This window comes from Xyrauchen texanus, chromosome 16 (genome assembly GCF_025860055.1).
Source record: "Xyrauchen texanus isolate HMW12.3.18 chromosome 16, RBS_HiC_50CHRs, whole genome shotgun sequence".
Lineage (NCBI taxonomy): Eukaryota > Metazoa > Chordata > Actinopteri > Cypriniformes > Catostomidae > Xyrauchen > Xyrauchen texanus.
In genome coordinates this window covers 24582332-24592803 of record NC_068291.1, presented here as the reverse complement: position 1 = coordinate 24592803, position 10472 = coordinate 24582332, and positions in this window count along the sequence as shown.

The following is a 10472-nucleotide window of genomic DNA, read 5'->3' as shown; positions in this document are numbered from 1 at the left end:
TGACCAATATAGACAGCCTTCTTTTCAATAACTGCCATGAGCCTTCCATCCATTGAGTCTGTCAGTTTCTTGATCTGTTCACGATCAACCTTCACTGAAGCAGCAACCACAGCCTTCCAAATGCTGTTCAAAGAGGCGTATTTCTTCCCTCACTGTAAATCTCAAGTTTGAGAAGGGCCCACAAATTCTCAATAGGATTTAAGTCAGGTGAGGAAGGGGCCAAGTCATTATTTGGGCATCTTTGAGGACCTTGCTGGCTAGCCAATCAGTGGAGTACTTTGATGCATGTGATGGAACATTGTCCTGCAGAAAGATCATGGCCTTCTTGAATGCCGAGGATTTCTTTATGTACCACTGCTTGAAGAAAGTACTTTCCAGAAACTGGCAATAGGTTTGGGAGTTGAGTTTCAGTCCATCTTCAACTCAAAAAGGTCCAACTACCTCATCCTTAATGATGGCAGCCCATACCAGTACCCCTCCTCCACCTTGCTGGTGCCTGACTCAAGTGGTGCCCTGTGTCCATTAGTGATCCAGCCACGGGCCCATCCATCTGGTCCATCATGTGTCAATCTCATTTCATCTGTCCATAAAACCATTGAAATGTCTGTCTTCATTTATTTCTTTGCCTAATCTTGACGCTTCAACATCCATCCATCCATCTTCAACCGCTTATCCAAAGTCGGGTCGCGGGGGCAGCTGCTCCAGCAGGGGGCCCCAAACTTCCCTATCCCGAGCCACATTAACCAGCTCTGACTGGGGGATCCCGAGGCATTCCCAGGCCAGTGTGGAGATGTAATCTCTCCACCTAATCCTGGGTCTTCCCCGAGGCCTCCTCCCAGCTGGACGTGCCTGAAACACCTCCCTAGGGCGGCGGCCAGGGGGCATCCTTACCAGATGCACAAACCACCTCAACTGACTCCTTTCGATGCAAAGGAGCAGCGGCTCTACTCCGAGCTCCTCACGGATGACTGAGCTCCTCACCCTATCTCTAAGGGAGAAGCCCGCCACCCTTCTGAGGAAGCCTATTTCGGCCGCTTGTACTTGTGACCTAGTTCTTTCGGTCATGACCCAGCCTTCATGACCTTGGATGAAGGTAGGAACAAAGATCGAGAGCTTTGCCTTTTGGCTCAGCTCTCTTTTCGTGACAACGGTGCGATAGAGCGAGTGCAATACCGCCCCCGCTGCCCCGATTCTTCCACACAAAGTTGAAGAGGCGTGTCATCCATGACACCCCCTCCACATCCAAAGCTTTCAGCATTTCTGGTCGGATCTCATCAATTCCCGGGGCTTTGCCACTGCGGAGTTGTTTGACTACCTCAGTGACCTCCCCCAGGGAAATAGAATCTGATCCCCCATCAGCCTCCGGCTCTGCCTCTAGCATAGAGGGCGTGTTGGGATTTCTTCAAAGTGTTCCTTCCACCGCCCAATAACCTCCTCGGTTGAGGTCAACAGCGTCCCATCTTTGCTGTATACAGCTTGGATGGTTCCCCGTTTCCCCCTCCTAAGGTGGCGGACGGTTTTCCAGAAGCACTTTGGTGTGGACCGAAAGTCCTTCTCCATGGCTTCTCCGAACTTTTCCCACACCCACTGCTTTGCCTCCCTCACAGCCGAGGCCGCAGCCCTTCAGGCCTGTCGGTACCTTGCAACTGCCTCCGGAGACCTCCGGGACAACAAATCCCGGAAGGCCTCTTTCTTCCGTCGGACGGCTTCCCTGACCACCAGTGTTCACCATGGTGTTCGAGGGTTACCACCCCTTGAGGCACCTAAAACCTTGAGGCCGCAGCTCTCCACCGCGGCTTCAGAAATGGAAGCTTTGAACATTGCCCACTCCGGTTCAATGTCCCCAACCTCCGCAGGGATGCCTGAAAAGCTCCTCCGGAGGTGTGAGTTGAAGATCTCGCGGACAGGGACCTCCTCCAAATGTTCCCAGTTCACCCGCACTACTCGCTTGGGCTTCCCAGGTCTGTCCAGAGTCTTTCCCCACCCCCTGACCCAACTCACCACCAGATGGTGATCGGTTGACAGCTCTGCCCCTCTCTTCACCCGAGTGTCCAAAACATATGGCCTCAGATCCGACGACACGATTACAAAATCGATCATCGACCTTCGGCCTAGGGTGCTCTGGTACCACGTACACTTATGAGCATCCTTATGTTCGAACATGGTGTTTGTTATAGATAATCCATGACTAGCACAGAAGTCTAATAACAAACATCCACTTGAGTTCAGATCGGGAGGCCGTTCCTCCCAATCACGCCTTTCCTGTAATTTCCCACGTGTGCACTGAAGTCACCCAGCATCACTATGGAGTCCCCTACTGGGGCCCTATTCAGGACTCCATTCAGGGTCTCCAAGAAGGCCGACATGTGAATCTTATTCAGTGGTGGTCGTGTTTCAGTTTCTTGACTTTGTCCATGTCTCTGAGCACTTGACACCTTGTACTTCTAGACACTCCAGGTAGGTTGCAGTTCTGGAATATGGTGGCACTGGAGGATAATGGGTTCCTGGTAGCTTCACGTTTAATTCTTCTCAAGTCTTTTGCAGTTAATTTGTGCCTTTTCTTCTCCATACCTTTTTTGCGACCCAGTTGATTATTCACAACAAAACATTTGATTGGCCGGCTGTTACGCCTCAATAGTTTAGCTATTTCAAGAGTGTGCATCCATCTGAAAGCCATTTTAAAAATGTAGACTTTTCAGTGTCAGTTAAATCTCTTTTTTGGCCCATTTTACCTGAGGTAATGACGCTGCCTAATAAGTATGCACACCTAAGATATAAGTTCAAATATAATGACACCATCCCTCATGACACAAATATAAATCAAATGAAAATGATTGAATCCAATAAGCATCCAAGTTCATATGGTTTGGAGTTAGAAATTGTGCATGGAAATAATGATAAGATCAGAATACTTGCCTAATAATTGAGCATGCAGTGTAGTGTGAAAGATTACACGTTCTATAAAGGTCTTAGTGCAAGGAAATCACAGAATTATTTATTTATTTATGAACAGCTGGGTATAAATCATTTTGGATTTGTGTTTTAGGAAACTTTACACAACACAGGAGACAGTGATTTTTTGTGATTTTTTGTGGTATGGAACTGTCCTTGTAAGTGTCCCCATTTTTTTTTTTTAAATATGCATTTAAAACAGTCTGCCAAGTGAAAAAATGCATTGTGTGATATATATTGCATATGCTTGGTTAAATTAAACACCACTATATCACTGAAAATAGTGTTCGGTTACATTAAAATTCAGTGTAGCAACTGTTCTCATGAACTGTTTTGGAAGCTTGAGTCTTTACAGTTGATGACTAAATGTAATTTATAGTAGTATGACAGAGTATGAAACAGTGTATCATAGCTCATCGTCACAGTACTAGATTTTGCATGGTCAAAAATATATATGAAACAAACCAGAAATATCCCCCTTTTTATTTAATTGATAATAAAATTAAACAAACGTTATGATATATTGAATTCTGACCTAGAAATGTACCCTCTTTGAAATGGAGAATTCTTGTTACCTTTAACTATTTTTAATGTTAAAATGCCAGTTCCCTTTAACATGTCATTCAAAATGTATGTAATTATCAGTGATCTCATGTTTTTTTTTTATTTTATGTTTATTTATTTAAAAAAAGGGACAATGCACATTCATTAACATGAACACTTATGTCCATCGTGTAAAGTTTCTGCAACCTTTGATGCTGTCACCCATCTTCCTCTCAAGAAAGAAGATAGATTTGTACAAAAGTGTTTAGTTCAGGAATGGCTCTGCTAAATGGACTAGTGTGAAGTCCAGGTGAGGCAGTGGTCAGTGTTCAGGAGGGAGAATCCAAGATGTGTGTTAGTGTGGGCGTCGTCCTCTCCTGTAAATTAGAAGCATCAGTTTGATGGAATGTCTTCACGATTCATAAATTTTAAAACATGCATGGCACAAACATTTAATATTTATCTCAGAGTGTGTGTGATTTTGTGTGTGTGGGCGGGTTTGGGTGGTTTATGAGGACATATTTTTAGGTTACAAACTAGTTATTACAAGGGTATTATGCTATAAATGTGGTTTATGAGGACATTTCTAGTATCCCCAATGCAGAACGTTTTTTGTGAGGGTTAGGGTTAGGGGATAGAATAAATAGTTTGTACAGTATAAAAATCATTATGTCTATGGAGAGTCCTCATAAGGATAGCCGCACTAACGTGTGTGTGTGTGTGCATGTGCACATGTTTATACTACCTTGTGGGGACCAACAATAGCAAAACCTGAGATCACCTACACTGTGGGGCCCATCCAGCAGTCCCCTTGAGGGAAATGGCTTATTATACATACTAAATTACGTGTTTGTTTTTTTTTTAATCTAAAATTACAAAAAGGTTTCTGTGAGGGTTAGATTTAGGAGTAGGGTCAGGGGATAGATATTTTAATTATATCTGTATATATCTGTGTACACACACATGTGTGTGTGTGTGTGTGTGTGTGTGTGTGTGTGTGTGTGTGTGTGTGTGTGTGTGTAAAGTTATCATTTTTATTTATATAGCACCTTTCACAACACACAGCGTTTCAAAGCAGCTTTAAAGAAAATCATGCATTAACAGAAAATTATACCGTAATATCTATAAAGTCTTAGGGTGTGTTCACACTTGTAGTTCGGTTCTCTTGGAGATGAAAAAAAAAATGTATCTCCAAAATGAAAATGATACATTTAGTATTCTCTTTTGTCTAGTATCTAGACTTCTCTTTTTTATGGTTACAGGGGCCATCAGATTTGCACAACTCTAAGACATTTAATCTTAATCTAGCCTTGCTAGATAATGCTGAAAATTGCTTTGAACTGTGGTAAAGTTTGTACCTGACAAATTTACATTTACATTTACATTTATGCATTTGGCAGACGCTTTTATCCAAAGCGACTTACAGTGCAATTATTACAGGGACAATCCCCCCGGAGCAACCTGGAGTTAAGTGCCTTACTCAAGGACACAATGGTGGTGGCCGTGAGGTTAGACCCTGTGACCTTCTGATTAACAGCCCTGTGCTTTAGCCACTACGCCACCACCACGCCACAATTAATAATTATAGACTGATGGACCTCTTTAAAATGTGTGTATCGATGTGCAATCACCTAAAATGTATAAATATAATCTTTAATTTTGTATGATTCATCTCATTCTACTAAGAATGGTAACTATAAGGCTAAACTTGATAAAATGCAATGTGTAAAACCAATATGATTTTGTAACCAGGGATTTTCATGTTTTGTAACCTACACGTATAACATCCATGAAATATTGTCATGTTTAGTGTGTAAGCATTTGTTTGGGTACATAGAGAAAGCTGATGACAACGAATATCATGTCTCTTGTACCATTTGCAAGATATAAAGTTTATGATTAAATATGCATTATTTTTGAGCAGGAAAATAGTGAGAATCTCTAACAAAGGACCATAAATTGACTGTCGGAAAAGACAGCCCAGTCGACCATGTGACTCTGAAAAGTCACTTCGGATTGGTGCAGGACACCTTTGGGGATGCGGCCAATTTCAGTTCAAATATTTCCAAACAGGATGAACACGCTCTCTTCTTCTCTGTCTCTGGTCTTCTGCTTCATCCTCTGCTCTGCTGACTGCTCAGACGTCATGCTGACTCTTCCCCATGTGAGATCCATGGAAGCTCGGGACTCGACGTCCCAAGAAGGAGTGAGAAAGTCTCTCTTCAAAGCTAAAATCATCATTCATACAGACAATAACACTTCAATCATACAGAAGTTGAAACATCGATGGAACAAACTTTCGACCAAGCACCAAGAACCAAGCAACACAAAGAACGCAAAGAAACCGCAAAGACATGCAAGTACATCTCCAATATTGTGCTCAAAGTGCTGGTGTATTAATTCAATAATTTGGGTAATCCGATAGCAAATCGATTTAAACTCAAAAAAGTATAAATGGTTCTTAAGGTATTGTCAACAGACTCCATAAAGTTCATTTTCAATGTACTGATCACTCTTTTCACCAACCTGTCTTATGTGTATATGTGTTTGATTAGATTTATGTTTAGAATAGTAATAAAGTTTGTCTGTGTTCAAAGACGACGTGACTGTGGTATATTTTGATAAATAATCTCATCCTTGTTTTTAAAAGATTTCACTTCAAAGCTTTACCTAAATACGTTTGATATTATTTTCAATAAGCCATGGGATTAATATCACTCCAATAAGTGTATTAATCATAATTCACTTATTAAAACTAATTCCTTATAGTAGAAATTGTGATCTGGTACAACTAGACGTTGTATTACGATTTAAATGGTGGAGAATCTATTAAGACAAATATTCTAGTTATTTGTCATTTATCTAATTTATAATGGTTGTCGAACGCGACTAATTCCATTATACATTTCCTTACCTAATAGGTACAATAAGGACAGTTTAATTTAGTTCATAGCTCACATATTTCGAGACTCTAAATTCCCTTCTAAATTTAGCATACCAAATATCCTTACATATAATGGTGGTAGAATGCATGCAAATACCCTACATAACTGATCCTGACCACATCTCTAAATTATATATGTAACGCCCCACAAGACAAACGAAGATATACTGCAAGGACAGCTGATGGGCAGTTCTGACACAGTACCGAACTGTAATGGGAAACATAGCTCTAGAAGAACAGGTATGTTTGAGGTCAGTATTAGGCAAATTACTTCCTGTTTTTGGCCTGTTTAGATGTCTTTGGTCCATGTTGCATTCATATATCAATCAAACCGTACCAGAGTTCGTTTGGAAGCGGACCGAGACCCACTTTTCAGACAGTCTCGGTTCGCTTGTTTAGTGTGCACCAAGGTTCGGTTGACAGCTTTCACACTTGTTCAAATGAACCGCAATAATAGTGTCATGTTCATTGGTGTCTTTTGTCTTTGTGCTTTTATGTTGAAGTTCAGTTTAGTTCCTGTTTCCTGTTTGGTTTCTGTCATGTTCATTGGTGTCTATTGTTGTTGTGCTCTTATGTTGAAGTTTAGTTTAGCCCCTGTTCCTGTTTCCTGTTTGGTTTTTGTAGTCCTTTGTAGTTTGTTATTATGATTGGTGTTCCCTTGATTGTTTCTTCCAGGTGTCCCTCATTCTCTTGTTTGTTCCTTGCTGTATTTAAACCCTGGTTCTTTGTTCAGTCATTGTCAATCGTTGTTGATGTTTATGGATGTTTGTTCTTCGCCTTTCCACCTGTTCTCCCCGTTCGTGGTCCCTTGACGTCTTCGTGCTTTTATGTTTATTTTTCCCTTCGTGGATGTTTGGTTTGTTCCTGTTCAGTCTGTTTTACTTTAAATAAATACGTACTGCATTTAGATCCTTGCCCCTCATCTCCTTCATCTACTCAGCGTTACAAATAGAGCAATCGCAATTCGTTTTTATCGAACCAAACCTGCCAAGTCTGAACACACCCTTAGAGTCATTATTGTGTAGGTTGTTTAAATACAATTATGACGTGTGTATAAAAATAAGTAATTAAATAATAATTGTATTTAGAATACCAGTGAGCAAGGTGCTTTGCAGTTCAACTGGCCAGTCATTTCAGTGAAGGCTATCCTAAGTCCAAGGTTCAGGCTCAAACAAAGGCTCTATCACTGGATCATTGATGCAATCGCCCTTGCTTAGGAATCACAGGGCACGAATTGCCCTATTGGTGACAAAGCGCATTCAAGCAGAGACATGGCCTCTTCGTTGGCATGGACAAATGATGTTTCCTTACAGGACATATGTTTGGCAGCAGGATTGTCCTCACAAAACACGTTCGCAAGATTTTATAACCTCGAAGTAGAGTCCATCTCCTCACAAGTCCTCTCTGTATAGAGCACTTCTTACATTCAAGCGAGTGAGTCTAAGCCCTTATTATGGATGGGCTGCCAACGATAATCAACACAGCCATCTAATTATATGCTGTTGAACTGACCCTTTAAAAGTCATAAGCACTCCCAGAACACAAGTACTGTAGAGAGCATCCTGACTGGCTGTACCCTGTGCCCTGCAAAGGGTGGTGCAAACTGCCAGACACATCATCGGAGGTGAGCTTCCCTCCCTCCAGGACATATATAACAGGCGGTGTGTGAAAAAAGCTCGAAGGATCATCAGAGACTCCAGCCACCCTAGTCATGGGCTGCTCTCACTGCTACCATCAGGCAGGCGGTATCGCAGCATCAGGACCCGCACCAGCCGACTACATGACAGCTTCTTCCCCCAAGCAATCAGATAAGCAATCAGACTGGTTGGTGAATTATTTTAGCTGAATGAAACATTGTAGGATGTCATGTAGAACACTTAGATATTAAGGAGGCTAATTAGATTTATAGCTAATAAAGGAAAAAGTGTGTGCGGATGTCTTAATTTACATTGTATTAGTAATCTTAACCAATGTGTGTAGCACTTCAAACAGTCCTGATTTGATAAAGTTGTGAAGTTGTTTTAATAAAAAATATTCCCTTTCAAACTACTGTCTTAAGCTATTATTGAGATATAAGATAACAAGACAGCAAATCAAAGACTGTACGACAAACGTGCTGTGTGCTAAGTCTGGATGGCTAGCTTGCTTTTTGTAGATATTCATGAATTGTAGAATTGCAGGACTCTGTTGACAATTTATGATTCCAATGTGTACTAGGGCAATGAAATGGTAATCCTTTAAAAGCTGAGTCCAGATATATTAGAAAAGAATCCAAGGACATCTAGGAATTTGAAAGTGCAAGAAAGGGGCATGAGAAGATGTGCATTGGCCAGGAATTAATGAAGACATTACATCAGAAGTCTCAAAATGGCCAACATGCATCAGAAACTAGTTCAATAATCCCAAGGAGCCACTCAAACCCTATCCAGTGCCATAGGCAATATAAGAAAGTAGGTGCAGATACACATCAGACATGCCATTGTATGGGCAGAGGGTGGCATGCAAATTCCACTTTCCAATTCTCATTGGCCTTTTCTATTAAAAAAAAAGGTGATTGGGGCTCTCAAGATTGAACCCCTAGTGTCACTACATCAACACAACGTCTCGTTCCCTCCATCAGGGAACAGAGGTTACATCAGTAACCAAGACATTACTCATACAAATAAATGCATCGTAATTAAAACATTTTGACTTTCAATTCACAATATTGACAACACATGTTAAATATCTTGTATTACCTTGGATTTACTGCTTCAAATTGAAAACTATCTTCCAACAATTGAGTGTAATCTCCCGGGGCATCCTCTCTGGCTCCGCCCAGGAAAATGGAGGGTGACGATGATGACAAACATTTATTATTCACGCCCAGTAACTCCTTAACCAAATATATGTGCTTTTAGCTTATATTGTCAAGAGTATCTGGCAGTTTTCAGAAATAAAATCGGTGATTGGACAGCGAAGATATTGAGACAGGAACCATGGGAATGATTGTTCCCAAATTTTCGGCTAGAAGGGTTAAAAGAGACCATGATTAGGACCAGGGATGGAAAGAGTACTGAAAAATCATACTCAAGTAGAAGTGCTGTTACTTCCACAAAAAATGTAGTGTGAGTAGAGTAAAAGTAGCTGTCCTAAAAACTACTCAAGTAAGAGTAAAAGATTAGCTAATTTAAAAGCATACCAAGTTGCAAAACCTATGCCAACACTGTATGCCAACTTTTAAAATACATCACTTATATATGATAAACACTACATTAATCTGATTCCAAAAAATAAAAAGGGAGACATGATAACAGAAATGAAAAGATTGAATAGTTATTTTCAATACACTGATCATCATTTTAAATCATAATGTATGAAACAAATACATTAAAATCAGTTTATGATCAAGGTCTACATTTCCCTGAATGCAGACAGAGCATTATTGTTGTGCATAAAACATGTTCAAACAATGCAAGGAATGCAAAAAAAATTCTAAATAAGCACAATAGAGGAGATAGAGCAGACATGGGAAAAGTTGTTTGGTACAGGGGCTACATCACGCTTAAAAAGGAATAATTCACCCAAAAATTCTCTCATCATTTACCCTCATGTCATCCTGAATGTGTATTACTTTCTTTCTTCTGCAGAACACAAATTAAGATTTTTAGAAGAATATTTCAGCTCTTTTGGTCCATACAATGAAAGTGAATCGGTGCTAAAATATGGAAGCTCCACAAATCACATATATCAGCATAAAAGTAGTCTAATCCACGTGCCTCCAGTGATTTAATCCATGTCTTCAGAAGCAATATGATAGATGTGGTGAGAAACAGATCAATATTTAATTCCATTTTTTACTATTAATTCACCTCCCTGCTCAGTCAATCTGCACTAGATTCACATTCTTCATGCATATCACCAACTACTGGGCAGAGAGCAGAATTTCTAGCAAAAAAAGGACTGAAATATTGAACTGTTTCTCACCCACACCTGTCATATCAATTCTGAAGTCATGGATTAAACCACTGGAGTTGTATGCCTTTTATGCTGC